Consider the following 16,603-nt stretch of genomic DNA (forward strand, 5'->3'; position numbering starts at 1 on the left):
ATGTCCTAATAAATTTAAACAAAATGCATACACCCAAAAAAAAAAAAAAAAAAAAAAATCGGGAAAAAAGGTTACCCTCACACTTCAACGCGACCAAACTTGCAAACCTAACCCTCAATTAAAAATGGTTCCCTATACTTAAAACAAATGAATGCTCGAGGAGAGTGACAACAATTAAGGAATAACATGGTCTATCAACGAAGAGGCGATATTGATACATTGGTGGATACTTGTTTTGATCGTGTCATAATATTCCAAAAAATTGTCACTGGATTTTTAGTCGTTTCATTTCCTCCACTTTTTAAAGGCATATCCCGTGAATTGAGCTTGCTTAAAATATTTATCTCTTGACCTTACGCAATCAACAGCCCATCAAGAATTTTCGCCAGGTGAAAAAAGGGGGTGGCACTCCAATAACACATAAATCGCTCTCTAATCTAGTCTTTAATCTTTGACATGTGTCATCGCCCATTAATGTTACAAATCATATATAGCCACGCCTTACTAGTTAACATATTTAATCCACTCAAAGCTACGCTTTTCGTGAATTAAATACGTCAATTCGTAAAAAGCGTGCTATATATATGAATTAGTTAATATAACAGTTAACAGCACATATCTAATTTCAAAACAACAGTTAACAAAAGTTTAAAAATGTCTAAAACAACTGAACAGAAAAGATCGTGCCCGCCTCCCCCTTTCTAAGAAGTCTCTCCGAATACAGAGAATATGAGAATATATGAGCCATTGAGAATGCATGCCATTGAGTGTTGAGCATATTTGATACTTCCATTCCTTCTGAAACCCATTCACTGATACAAAATAATTACAATTTACCTTTCCACGTATATATTTTGGTATTTTGAGAACAACTTTTTTTTTTCTTTCTTTCGGCCAACGGATGAATACTAAATGGCATGGAGTAAATTGATTGGGGTTTTACCAACAGTTTGATCTCTGAAGGATCATCTGAAATATAACACATGTTTATCTATAATTAATGGAGTTTCTGCAATCACCAGGGTATTCTAAATTGTGCATTTTGAAAGTTCGTAAGTGATTCAATAGGGCCCCGTTGAAATAATTTTGACCAATATCTCGATTGGTTCGTTTACATGTATATGTGGAAAAAACTGGGTAAACAGTATATGGATTTTGTTCTAGATGTCTAATGATTTTTGCGTCGATTTGTTTGCTGTCTCATAAAACCTAATTTTATTCAGTGTCAGAATATCCATATAACCTCCAAGGCATTATACTTGTCTTTATTTTTTTGGGCTACAAATTTCAAAATGTTGTGTAACTTCTGTGTATGTTTTTGGCCTTCTTAATCTCTTTTTTTTTTCGTAATGAAACGTATACAATAAAATTTACATAAAAATAAAGAACGTGGTCATCAACTCTCAAGTCACTGCAATTATTGTCAGACTCTTTTGAAATATAAAAAAAACTGTCAATTGTATTTCACGTTTTAAATAACTTAAGAATAAGAAACAGTTTATTGTAAGTTAAGTTATCTGAAGTATTGTAAACATCAAACTTCTGACAGTTCTATTGTATATCTATAGGTATATCTACTGTATTGTTTACTGGTGAACCGTAATGTTTTAAGTAAATCAAGATTTTTAATCTGATTCAAGTTTACAGAGGGATATCAGCAATTTGTACTGTCCAGAAAATTAATTAGCAAGTCATCATCACAATGACCCTTACAATGACTTGTGAAAGAAATATTAATTTAAGGTAGTACTCAATATCCGATGTCAAAACTCAATACTCAGTCAAACTACTCAATTACTCGGTCGCCTCAGAAGTATTTAATTAAGATTGTAACATGAGGGTCGGGTAATCAAATTAGACTTATTCATTACAAAGAACAAACCTTCTGACTGTGTGACATCATGGACATCAGGACAGAACAATTTGCAGAATTGAGAAAACATCAACGACATTTCAGAAAAGCCTTGGAACAAGTGTCAATAATGGACGAGAGGTTAAAAGATTTGAACAAAAGATATACACTCGCCTTCCACTCGGAAATGTATACCTTATGTGAACACATAGACTTGCGAATAACAATAGCTGAGAATGTATTAGAATTATACACAGAATTTACCCTGTTTAAATCCAAACAAATAGAGAAGGTTTTTACAAAGTTATTCTACAGTTTGAATAAGTGATTTTTAGGAATCAGATTTGCTGTACCATCTCACTTGGAATGTTTAATGTGCACAATGCCTATACTAAATAAATGTTAAGTCTAATGTACATTGTGTTATTTTTATATTATGTTTAATACACAGCTAAGGATTTGAAAGACATTATAATATTTTTTTAGAGTTGGATTTTGCAATGAAATTGTTTTGTTGGATCTCTTCACGGAGTCGTAGAATAAATCATAATTTTCATATCTACGTTTTAGCTTTAATTGACTTAAAAATTTCCTGAACGGATTTCGTTTATAGTGAGTGCATGGGATGTTTCGGTTTGTTCGATTCTAGTATATATGTTGTGTACAAATTGTAATGTTGTACAAATTATAATTTGTACAGAATTTTTGTACAAGTTATCAGTGTTTTATGAACCGCTTAACACACATGGATGATAAAAGCACACAGTCTTTTGTTTCGCATATTTCTGTCATATTTCCATGACTACATGACACAGTCTAGTACTGAGCATTGCTACAAAAAACATTATAAGAACACAAAAAGACTTTTTATGGATATAACTTTGGTATGAGGAGACAAATAAAAATAGAATTTAAACCATTCAGGTAGTCTTATTTACAGTTTTAGGACAAGGAGAATAGCACTAAATGTTAAGTTGAAGTATATAAATTTTAATTTAAGACATTAAGCTAAAAAATTTTAGAAGATAAACTTTCATCACCCGGTGGAAAAAGGTGTGTGTCAAAAAACTTACAACTTGTACAAAAACCCTGTACAAATTATAATTTGTACAAACTTACATCTTGTACACAACATATATATATATATGACATTGTATGATTCAGTGGGAATCCGATGACAAGGTGTGAATATAGACTTCGTACATGATAAAATCGCACGCATTGACTTTTTATCTATCATGTCAAGCCTACACTTACGGATCATAAGACTGAGAATTGTTTGGACATGCTCTTATTTGTTAATCCCATTTTTAATTACTTGTTACTTCGTGTTTATTTAATCCATGGATTTGTATAGTAAGATCCTTACTATACAAATCCTTGTTTATTCTTGTATTCATACATGACGAATTCTATAACACAATATGTGTACACTAAGAATTTGTATATATTTTGCGGCACCGTCCCTTGGTGACCACTATACTGGTTTATTATCATCGGATCGAGTTCTACATCACTGGCAAACTATTAGTTTAATTACAAAAGAAGGTGTACAAAACTTTGTTTTTTTTACAGTCTAGCAAATCATCTGCAAATGTTTCTAATCAGATTGTCATGAACCGGACAAATTAAGACTTATCGGTTAATGCTTTGGCACCATTTGTTATATAAGATGATTGATTGTAGGTGTTTATTGTTTAAACACTATTGGCTTTATTGTGGCGGTCAGTTTTTATTGGTGTAGGAAGCCGGAGTGCCCGGAGAAAACCACCGATTATCGACAGGAAAACCAATCCTGATCAATCCTAGTCAATTAAGATTGAGTCGAGCGCACCTGTCACGTGCGGGGTGCAAACTCACAACCTCACTTGTGGACAGGTTAGTGATACAGTAGATCTGGGATATGATATATGCTATTCCCAGACAGGGACTTTCTATACTAACGTTAGTTTAGAAAGTCCCTGTCCCAGTAGATGAACTACTTAGACCACGCGGCCACTATTTATTCTATTTTAACTATTTATCATATTATTGCAATGTCGTTTGATGTGTTTGCGCTTTTGATTTTACCATTTGATAAGGGACTATACGTTTTGAACTTTCCTTGGAGTTCGGTATTTTTGTTATTTTACTTTTCGCATACAATATCTCAGCTCTAAATCATAAACATGATAAAGATCGTCCCGAGTCTAAAACAAAGTTGTCAATAAATATAACCGACCAAATCCCGTGCCCCACCCAATTTAAAACGAAACAAAAACAACACAAAAAACTGAGTCAGCTATAAAAGGCCCCGAAATGACAAATGTAAAACAATTCAAACGAGAATACTAACGGTCTAATTTATGTACAAAAAAATGAACGAAAAACAAACAAACGACAACCACTGAATTACAGGCTCCTGACTTGGGACAGGCACATACATACAGAATGTGGCGGGGTTTAACTGTTTAACCCCGCCACATTCTGTATGTATGTTAGCGGGATTTTATAAATCTGTCTCCCGTATCACTTGAAAAGAGATCGATACCAAGCACAAAAACGACTATCAAAACACAAAAGGTATAATAGACATATGAGAGTACTCGCACGCCGGTACAGAAAGCTAATTCATTTTATAGGTTGAATTGTATGAGGCGCCGTTTTACTATTTATTACCTATTTTCTGATATCAAAAAATGATTTTCGGATATCACAAATACATTTTTTGATATCAGAAAACCGATTTCTTGATATCAAGAAATAAAGAATATTTTCTGATATCAAAAAATCGAATTCCTGATATCAAAAAATCATTTTTTGATATCAGGAAAGAGATTTTTTTATATCAAAAATTCGAATTTTTGATATCAGAAAATATTTTTGATTTTTTGATATCAAGAAATAGATTTTGTGATATCAAAAAATGATTTTGTGATATCAAGAATGCGAATAAGTGAAATAAATGAATGATGGCTCCCTGTGTGTCATTTAAAACATTCAGGCTCACCAATGAGGCCAAACATCAGGAAATATCTGAAATAATGTTCCCGGTGGCCAATTGTTTTATAGTGTGGAGTACCACTATACACGGTATTGGTCATTATATTGATGACATTGTGTCCCTTGTTACAAAAACAAAATGCTTATACACTTCAAGTTTTATAAACATGAATAAGACTTCAAAGTCTCCGGAAAACTGCTATTTAATAACAATATTTGAAGCAAAAAAAAATTTACCGTAATCTTCAGTTTGATCAAACTTATTACGAAATTCAAGACCCATGCACTAAAAGACAATATATGGAAGATTTTTTTAAATATTCCTAAATAAAACATATTTAATCTTGTGTCGTACAATCCGAATTGGCGGGATATGTCGACCTAAGAATTTACTACATACTGGAAAATGTTTTCAAGATTTAGATACGATGGCTCGATAATATATTCAGGTTCAACTGGCGATATACACAATCTTTTCGCCTTATATATCTAATACAATGCATAAACAAGTCTAAATTGAAAACAACGTTCAAACCTATGATTGCGTTGGATAAAAACCGCAATTTTTATACGTGTGCATGCAAAACAAATTTCTTGGTAGAGGGGTCTAAATACAACACAAACAACATTTTCCAAAAGATCAAAAAAGTGAAAAAGTATATTTTAACAAAACGCATTTGATTAACAGGTCGAACAACGGATGTTCTTAAACCCTGCTGACTGCCATTGGCGATTGCCAAATAAACGGATCACAAGATGTAACAAAATTGATCTATATGATAAATTTAATACCAAACAGAAAACAATAAACTTGCGGAAAAGATGGTATACTGCAAACATGAGGTGCAAAAATTTGTACACCATAACCGGATTTCGACAATTAATGTCTCTTCAGTGATGTTAGGAATCGAAACGGTATTTGGAAGACCATATAATTTACCTCAATTTAGGATAGACTCATGCATTTTGAAGAGTCGAAATATATACCCTACTAAATTGTACTTACCACTTTTCTCAAAATGAAGTGACGTCTTGACAATTCTTTCAATATAAAGACAAACTTTTCCAAAATGAAGTTATTTTAGAGATGAAAACGTACATCCAACCTACTGAAACGTTTCATTACTTCACAGAAAAGCTCATATGTATTTAAAAGGTTTATGGAAGACGCGGTTCATAAGAAATACTAGCACTCTCGTAAAAAGACGAAATAGACAAATCTTTTGAAAATACAAGACATGCATTTGTTTTATGTTGTTGTTGGCTTTGAACTAGTTGTCACTATCACATCTGTAATTTGTGTCTTTTTGTTGTTGTTACCCTGCCACGTTTGTTCTTACACTATGTTGTAATGTAACACCAGTATCCCAGGTTAGGGGGAGAGTTAAGCGCTCAAACATGTTTAATCCCGCCACATTATTTATGTGTCTGTTCCAAGTCCGAAGCCTGCAGTTTAGTGCATTGTCTTGGTTCATAGAATTGAGAATGGAAATGGGGGGGGGGGGGGGGGATATGTCAAAGAGAAAACAACCCGATCAAAGAGCAGACAACAGCCGAAGGCCACCAATGGGTCTTCAACGCAGCAAGAAAATCCCGAACCCGGAGGTGTTCCTTAGCTGGACTCTAAATAAAATTGTGTACTAGTTCAGTGAAAATGGACGTCACACTAAACTCCAAAACATATCAATGAACTAAAATTAAAAAACATACAAGACTAACAAAGGCCAGAGGCTCCTGACTTGGGACAGGAGGAAAAATGCGGCGGGGTTAGACATGTTTTGTGAGATCTCAACCCTCCCCCTATACCTCTAGCCAATGTAGAATAAAGAAAAAACATAGCATACGCACAGTAAAACTCAGTTTAAAAGAAGTCCGAGTCCGATGTCAGAATAGGTAACAAAATAAACTATATAAGCAAAATGACAATGATACATAAATGAACAAAGGACTACTAGCAGTTACTGACATGCCAGCTCCAGACCTCAATTAAACTGATTGAAAGATTATGTCTTCATCATAAGAAAATCAAGTACAATCCCTCCCGTTAGGAGTCTAGTATCATACCATCATAAAATATATGAGAAGAACATAAACCGTATCATGCCAACAACTGGTTTTAGAATAAATGTGTTTATTTCCGATGCAAAGACCCTATGAGTGAATCAATATTAATACCAAAATATGCAATCATTAATGACTAATTGACAACAGTATCGTAACTACCGGTATATCCTTTCCGAATAAGTCTGTTTAAAGGTTTGGTTAGATTTTGAGGATAATGCCGACATTTTTGTGCTTTGTAAAGAATATTTCCATAAAATATTGGATGGGAAATACCTGAACGTATAAGAACATGAAGAAGTCTGCATGTTGATTTATATTTACGAATGATGTCTGTCATATTTGTTTTACGTAAATTGTTTTGTTATAAATCATATAGGCCTTTAGCTTTCTAAATTGAGTTGTTTATTTCTTTTTCATATTGGGGCCTTTTATAGGCGACTATATGGTATGGGGTTTTCTCATTGTTGAAGGCCGTACGGTTGCTTATAATTGCTTACATCAACTTCATTTGAACTTTGGTGGCTAGTTGTCTCATGGGCTATCATACCACATCTCCTTATTTTTAAACTTAACAGAACTAACTTACTTAATAAATCCTCAACATAAACAACGGGAAAAAAATATAAAAACAAGATGAACAAAAGACTGGGGCTTGATATTTGCAAAAACCTGACTGCACAAATCTGTTTCAGAGGAAACCAATAATTGCTTATAAAAGAAGGGAGAACTTACAATTGTGGACTATAAACCTTAAAATAATAAATATGTGAAACACAAAAAACACAAAACTTCTTATATTAAGACTGATGAAGCCAAACTCTGATATATGCTTTCGTATATATTACACGACCGAAACACCCGACTTAATGTAAGGGCTCATTGGTGAACGTTGATGCTTTTATTGACACGAAGGGAGCAATCGTTGACATTTTTCTTATTTTCTGATATCAAAAAATCATTTTTTGATATCAGGAATTCGAATTTTTGATATCAAAAAATCATTTTTTGATATCAGAAAATGTATTTCTTGATATCAAAATATCGTCAGTAATATTTGATATCAGAAAATCTATTTTTTGATATCAGAAAATGGATTTCTTGATATCAAAAAATGATTTTTTGATATCAAAAAATCGAATTTCTGATATCAAGAAATAAAGATTATTTTCTGATATCAAGAAATCGAATTCTTGATATCAAAAAACGCAATTTTTGATATCAAAAAATTGAATTCCTGATATCAAGAAATATTTTTTGATATCAAGAAATATTTCCTGATATCAAAAAATCATTTTTTGATATCAGGAATTCAATTTTTTGATATCAAGATATTTTTTGATATCAGAAAATAAGGAATAAATAGTAAAACGGCGCCTCATAGAATTGACATACTCAATAAATGTTCGATTTTCAATATTTAAGTTTAAATGATATACTTTTACTAGGTTAAATTTGAAAACATTTCAAATCATAAATATCATAAATGTATCGCTTAAAATTACTACGGAACCCCTCAAATACGTAGGACTCGCATTTCATCTGTTGCGCTTCGGATCAAAATCTTAAAAAACACAAAATACTTGATGTTCTGTGCACACCTCCATCTGTGCCCCTCTCCGTGACGTTCCTTCATTGTGGACGTCATAGGCGGTACAGTTGTTTTTTGTATACCCAAAATATGCCGTGGCAAAGTATTGAATCAGTGTGGCAGTGAAAGGGTTAAAGATTCTTGAAACTTGGACAGATCGTCGGTTATTGGTCAGATCATGAGTTACTTCCCATTTCCAATGTTCCCGTTGGTAAGCAAGCATTTTCTTTCTGTGTGAGCTTTCTATTTAATTTATTTATATACATGTATCATGTTTAATAAGTTGAAAAACTAGTTAAATATTAAACACAACTGTAGTACCCCAACTTGGCCCAAGTATATCGACCAAACCAGTTGCTGTTTTTCGCACCCAAAAATGTTTCCTTATAATATAATATTATATATATATATATATATATATACAAGTCTAAATCGAAAACAACGTCCAATCCTATGATTGCGTTGGATAAAAACCGCAATTTTTATACGTGTGCATGTAAAACAAATTTCTTGGTAGAGGGGTCTAAATACAGCACAAACAACATTTTCCAAAAGACCAAAAGAGTGAAAAAGTATATTTTAACAAAACGCATTTGACTAACAGGTCGAACAACAGATGTTCTTAAACCCTGTTGACTGCCATTGACAATTGCCAAATAAATTGATCACCAGTATGAAATGGATCTTAATATTAATTTAATACCAAACAGAAAACAATAAACTTGTGGAAAAGATGGTTTACCACAAACATGAGGTGCAAATATTTTATACATTCGGAGATTTTTTGGAGAAACAATGACTTCCAAGATTCCTTCACAATCTGCTGTAGTTATTTATATTCATCAGAAAAAAATATATAGATCTCTGGTAGTAAAGGTTTAAACTTTCTCAGCCACTTCAGAAAATGTCAGACTTATAATTAACTTATGTGAATGTGTAAAATCTCTGGTGAACCCTCAGTCCACATTATTATGTCGATGACGTCTTGAAACGCTATTTTGATTTTTAACGCATTAATTTTGGCCACCACATGAAAATCTATAGGCTGTGTATATTTATTTTTGATATAATTTGTAAACAAGACGTGACAAGTGATTAAAATGCAACAGGTGATCACACGTGTTCTTAATCTCGACTGACTGATAATTCAGCCTTCTTTTACTTTAGGGTCCCAACATTACTACTTAAAAGTGGAGGGTCCCACAATATATAGTGTATTTAAAATGCATTGTGCTGTGGTTTTATATACTGTTGTATTGATTGTTTATATAGTATTGGCTTGTATATAGGTTGTGGCACCCCTAAAGTAAAAGAAGGCATTATTGCATTGCACTCTTTTACTTTAGGGGTCCCATCAAAATTACCTATAATGGGCTATATATAGGTTGATTGTGTCAAATACACATCACTGATACCAAGTTAATTTGGGTTATCGAAACCTATGAAGAAGATTTAAATTGTCACGGAATAGAAGTTCCTTCATAATATAAGTTCCAAATGGAAACAATATTCTGGAATATTGTATCCACTGGAAATAATATTACAGTAAATGTTCCTAACAAAATAAATGGTATAGAATATTTGTTCCAACAGGAACAGATATTATGACATTGTTTATAACAAAGTTTCCAGTGGAACTTCGGTTAGGCGGAACAAATATACGTTGACAAAATGACTTGAATGCATATTAACATTAATACCAAAATCTCTTTTTATTTACACAACAGCCCGTGTTGATTTTGCTTTTTCCACCGGCCCACCGTGGGCAGTCCACCCGTGCCCACTCTAGCTATAATCTCTTTTTTGTAAAAATATTGATTACAAATGCTTATCTGCTTTTTTCAAGTGATTGTACTAGTTTTTAGATGAAACAAAAGAAATTGAATGCCCACTCCTACAGGTGGGCAGAGTGGACAAGGTACAAATTTTGCCCACCCGGTGCCCACTCCCATGGTGGGCCGGTGAACAAAGCAAAATCCACCCGAGCTGTAGTGTATGTCTTGGTCATTTTGAGCCATACTATAATTAATACAGTGGGTTTAAGTTGCTGATAAATAAACATTTATTTTTACTGGCCTTAAAATATGGACCGAAAAAAACAATCTGTAAATCTATCTGTAAAACGGAAAATGCTATGAAATTAAGGGCATATGATACAGTTACAGGGGAGGTAATGACGTTGCTAACGTAAAATGTTATTTTTCACGCATCAAACTGTTATATATCGGGAAAAGATGCATTTTCGACTGATTTTTATCATACAGACTGCTTTAACTTGAAAACGTGTTCATGGACCCCTCTTTTTAAAAATGACATTTGGCTTGATTATGTATGAAGATTATTTTTGCCAATTTTTATGAACAATCACCGATGATTTTTTTTTTTAAATTAGATAAATATACAGCAAAAAATGCAGTTCTTTGACTAAAATCATGAAAATGTGATAAAAATGAATAATTTCCAAAGAATTGTCTCACAAATTCAAAGCACACTTATATAGAGCAGATATTCCAGATGCTTTTGCAAAAAATCCTCTTGTGTTTATCTTTTAAAACAAAAAAGTTAGATGTGTCTTTCTAAAGGATAGAAATGCCCAAGAAACCGAAATTTCTGGTAAATGTCTAAAATTTCGACCCCATATATCTCTAAAAGTAGCACATGAAGGTTTATTTTTTATAACATATCTGAATTGACTAGGTGAAAAATAGCTTGTATGCAAACTTTCGTCAAAAATTCACCATGGGATCAAAACTGTATCGTATGCCCTTAAGGTAGATTGAGTGTCTTTTTCTGAGCATCCGTTCTGGGAATGTTGCAAAATCATTTTTTGGTTTGAGGATATTTTACCTAACTCATGAAATTAAGGTAGATTGGGTGTTTTTTTCTGAGCATTCCTTCTGGGTGTGTTGCAAAAACACTTCTTTGGTTGAAAGATATTTTACCTAGTATCATTCAATATATATCAACAACATATAAAACTTGAAATTTAAGGATTATAATATTAAAAAATAAAGTGTCGTTAAGTGTATTTAAAATTTTCAGAAAAAAATCTTTTTTAAATCAAGGGCAGATAATTATATTGAATTTGATAGGACAATTTGTGTTTTTTGGAATTTTCAAGAAAATAAAGCCTGTGACCCGCTATTTCAGAAATGTTTATGAAAAGCAATTCTATCATTTAATGTTTCCTCAAAAAGGAAAAATTAAGTTTCCCCTATATAACCCATATAAAATAACTGATTTCATTAATTTCAATGTATTAAATGAAAAAAATATTGTCCTTGACCCTCAGTTTTTATATTGAAATTTGAAAGTTCATTGTCTCAGAAGTCTTTTACAAATGTTTAAGAAAAATCTATTGTTGAACATTTAGACATCCCAGCTACCTTTAATGACATAAAACAGGTAATTGTCAAATGTGTGATACTGTTTGTCAGGTATACTGGTTATATAATCTGCAAGAATTTTTTTCCAGTAAATTTGACAAATAGCAATTTGTGACACTCAGAGCTGTACAAAAAGTTGTTGATGCACACATTTCATTGGTGGAAAACATGCACATGACTCAGGTGCTCCAGAAGGGTATGCAGATCCTGCTCCACATGTGGCACCCGTTGTGTTGCTCATGTTAGTACAAACCCGGTAATAAGTCTTATTCGGTAGGTCATGTACAGGGAAAAGGGGACGGGATTGTAGTTATGCCAATTGGATCATATCGGCCATCATCTGTGAAATGGATATTCCATAACAGTCAACCAACTCGTGATGGCTTCTGTAAAATTTACGAAGGGATGATTTCAACTTCACCACTTGGAACTCTTGGTTTAATAGCTTCTTTGTGAGCAGCAACCCTGAGTCCCTCTATCAAGGAAATCATGATAGGAAATACAAGCCCTGGAATATCGTATCAACTGGGAAATATATATATATATATATATAACAAGTCTAAAAGGGTACAACATCACCAAAAAATAATTAAATCATGAACAAATTTTAGATATTTCGGATAACTAATATCCTTCATCAGTAAGATGTAAAATGAATCTTATCTTGACATGTGGTAGTCAAACTGAAATAAAAATCTTGAATGCTATACAAATTATCAATAATCAATACGCTGGTAATTTTTTTTCAATATGGATGTTTGGGAGGAGGAATAAATTTCTTAAATCTGTAAGAGTCCAAAACGGAAGCCTGAATTACTGGAAACAAGTGATGGTAGGGAAAATGAGTGACACATTCTTTGTTTTTTCATTTATGCCCTCTGGAGAAACTGTCCTAAGCTTTCTTATCCAAAACCTTTCTTGAGCAAGTCTGTTGGCCCTAGACCTAGAATACTAGTGCCGATCGATTATTTTTATAAAGAGTTATGCTCCTTGGAAATATTATTGTACAATTCTTGTTAGATTTTTATGAAACTTATATCGTAGCTTTATATCAGCAATGTCTCGGACAAAATTTCGAAAATCAGTGCCAATCAATTATTTAAAAAAAAGTTATGCCCCTTGGAAATATTGATTATATGGAAATTTGCATTATAAGCGCTCTCACATGTGCAATTCTTACCAGATTTTTATTGAATTTATATCAAAGGTTTCTATCAGCAATGTCTTAGACAATTGCGAAAATCAGTGTCTATCAAATATTTGAAAAAAGTTATGCCCCTTGGAAATGTTATTTGTATTGGAAATTGCATTACAAACTTGCTCTTCTAGTGAGAGGTTTAGCTAGCTATAAAACCAGGTTCAATCCACCATTTTCTACATAAGAAAATGCCTGTACCAAGTCAGGAATATGACAGTTGTTATCCATTTGTTTGATGTGTTTGAGCTTTTGGTTTTGCCATTTGATTAGGGACTTTCATTTTTGAATTTTCCTCGGAGTTCAGTTTTTTTGTGATTTTACTTTTTTCTAAGATATTTGTAAAAAAAAAATTTTGTTATTGCCCTTGGACATATAAAATATGTTGAACATGAAATACTCACTTATTATAAGTAATAGGATAACTAATTTGGTATATCATAGGTTCCTTGCAAGGTCTTCATGTCCGTCAGACAGGGTTCACCTGATCTAGACCTTGTCTCATGGATCAAAGATCAAGGTTAGGTTTTAGTGGTCAAGTCTGTATCTCAGATAGTGTACAAATAGGTAAATTATAATTGGTGTATGGATTGAATGTTAAATATACTTGTCCAACTGGTAGGTTTCATCTATTGGTCAATGTTAGGTTTTCATGGTTGTTTGTTTTTCAGTTACTATAATTGATAGGTCAATTATATTTGTTGTATGGAATGATTGCATACATGTAGTGTGCGTTTTGTCTGGCAGGGTTCATTTGAACTTAACCTCATATTTATGGTTTCGTTTTCTTTGTTATCTGTTGGATAGTGATCTCTTTAGAATGTTTAACAATCATCATACCACATATCCTTATTTTCGTAATGTCAGACCAAGAACACTTGGTATATGGATTAGCGATAATGAATATGACAGTTTTTTGTTTAGGTCTGTTCCTTAGTAACTTGCTCTCTGGTCAAATGCTGGTCGAAAGTATTTGGTATATTAATCTGATGATGTGAAGTTGAGTTACTGTGGGAACAGTTTTTGTCTCAAAAACTGTACATGAATAAACAATATTTTGGACATAAATCCTGAGACGGGAAGTTACTTTGGAAAAGGTTTTTTTCTTGGAAACTGTTCATGGATTACCAGTATGTCAGTTATGACACATACAAGTTTCATTTGATTATTTTCTTAGTTTCAGAGTCATACATTTCAGAAGCCAAGGCAAAATATTACCATGTGTCTTTTCTTATTTCCTTTCAGTTAAGTTTATGTGTCTTTTCTTATTTCCTTTAAGTTAAGTGTTTGTCTTATTGAATAGTAATTACTAAAAATATCCTTGAGCCGTGATAAAAAAGGAAGGCGGAAGATACCATTGGGATATTCAAACTCATAACTCAAAATGGAACTGACAATGCCATGGCAAAAAATGATTATTGTTTTTAAATGTCTGAAAAAATCTTCATTTAGGTACTTTTTACAAAAATTAAACTATCTAAGATTTACCAATTTGAATTTGATTAAACGATTTTGCCCCATCAGATAAGTAAAGTAGTCAATCTAATAATTTATTTGGTCTGCTAATTTCTTTCATGTAAGTGACATTAAATGAAATGAACCAATATTTAATATACCTTGTCATTTCAAAATAAGTAAAGAAGGATATGAAAGCTTAAAAGTCATTTCATCATATCCTATTTTTGTCGTTTTGGTAAAACACCATCAATAACATAAGGAATAATATTTTGCATTTAGTTTTAGTTAACAGTCATTTATGTAATTCAATAGTACTGCAGATCTCAAAAAAAGATATAATGTATGAATAAAAAAGACTAATTGGAATGAAAAACTTAAAGCTAACAAAGAAAAAATTACATAATGAAGTACTTTACTGTTATTTGTACATGATGAATACAGCCAAAAATATTTGATAAATTAAAGAGTCCATGTACAATCATATTTGACCTGGAGATATGCATGCAATGTAAACAACTCCATTTGTAAAGATGAAGGGTGTATGTTTCACGATTTATCCTTCAGTCACACATTACACATTGTCATTCTGCATGTCATCATACTTAATTATAATTATGCAAATTAATTAAGGATTGACTATTTCAGGCTCCAAAAAGGTACCAGGGTTACTTATGTTTTAATACTTCCTTGTTTCACTACTGTCATATTTTTCTAGCTAGTTTAAAGTTGAAAAGAAACCAAGCCCAGGAAGAATTTCATGTAAAAAAAGACCTAATTAAGTTATCCATGGTATCTTAGAACTCTTTGTGATGGTTGTTTCTGTGACTGAATTAATCATAATCTTGTATACATGAAGGAAGAAGGTTGTCTTGTTTAATCAACCTGTCAGTGAGGTATAGAGGGTCCATCAGATAGACTTGTCACTAATTAATTAGCTTATATATATTTCAACAGGTGTGGGAGTACTATGTAATTATAGAGTCATTTGTACAATAAATCCAATAACAGGTAAGTCAATTTGTGTTTATAACATCATTAACAATTGTTTGTAATATTGAAATCTATATTTATAAATTTATCTATGTGAAGTATTTGAAGAATGTAAATTGTTACTAAGTTTCATTCATGTCTACATGTAGATTGTCATTTTACTTAAAACGTGTCCACAAAAAACAGGAACAGGATTATAATGACACAAAATGAATTAACCTGATAGAAATTTTGATCAGGAAAAAAAAAATATTCTTTTTCCATAAGCTAACCAAATTTATTTTTTATGTGCCTAATATATGTAATATGACTTTTAATCAATTACTTTTTGTGTGATTCATTATGCGACATTTTTTAGAAGAAAAATAACATAAATACAAATTTTTTTTTATCATGTCAAACTTGGGTTATCACTTAAATGGATACATCAACAAAGTTCAACAAATCGCAGAAAAAATCGCTTGAATTTTTAGAAAGGGTTCAATGTGAAAAAAATATCTGCCAAAAATAACCATGTAATAGTATTTTCTATTATATGTATTGGCATTCAATGTCATCATATTTACAAGCTTTATATTTAGCACTGATTCTTTTTTCTCCCTTCACTGATTCTTTTTTCTCCCTTCACTGACCTTTATTTTCTCCCTTCACTGACCTTTATTTTCTCCCTCCACTGACCTTTATTTTCATTGTCCTTCGAGCTATTTTTAATTAGATGGGCTTGTAGTAAATAAATAATGTTACCAGCCCATCTATTCATATATATATATATCTAAAAATAAAAGTCTAAAGATCTTATCTAAGATGGTAATATACGAAGATGATGTTATAAAGGTAATATACGAAGATGATGTTATAAAATTGTGTATATATAATTTGATATATATAAAGTGCCTAGAAAATCAACCTAACAATGTTAGAGTAGATCTGGTTCTTTACTTCCTCCCCGACCGGGGCTGTAACCTGTACTTTTCACTTCATTTTTCTACGACAACACCGCTGAGCATTGCGTAGATGCCTTATACCCTCTAACTATAGTTGATAAGAATCAGCTTTTGTTTCGGGAGGTGTTACCTTCTCCTAGGAAT

At 32.2% G+C, this 16,603-nt stretch overlaps 1 protein-coding gene across 1 annotated transcript in view; it reads left to right on the plus strand.

The window, feature by feature from the left end:
- Window positions 1–15,036: 15,036 nt before the first annotated feature.
- LOC127708314 (inositol polyphosphate multikinase-like) overlaps window positions 15,037–16,603 on the plus strand; it is a 62,992-nt gene continuing 61,425 nt past the window's right edge. Inside the window, exon 1 of the mRNA XM_052213169.1 lies at window positions 15,037–15,533. The gene's annotated coding sequence lies outside the window, so the exon portion shown is untranslated. The remainder of the gene's footprint in view (window positions 15,534–16,603) is intronic.

The sequence above is a fragment of the Mytilus californianus genome, unplaced genomic scaffold, assembly GCF_021869535.1.
Source record: "Mytilus californianus isolate M0D057914Y unplaced genomic scaffold, xbMytCali1.0.p SCAF_7, whole genome shotgun sequence".
Taxonomy (NCBI): Eukaryota; Metazoa; Mollusca; class Bivalvia; order Mytilida; family Mytilidae; genus Mytilus; species Mytilus californianus.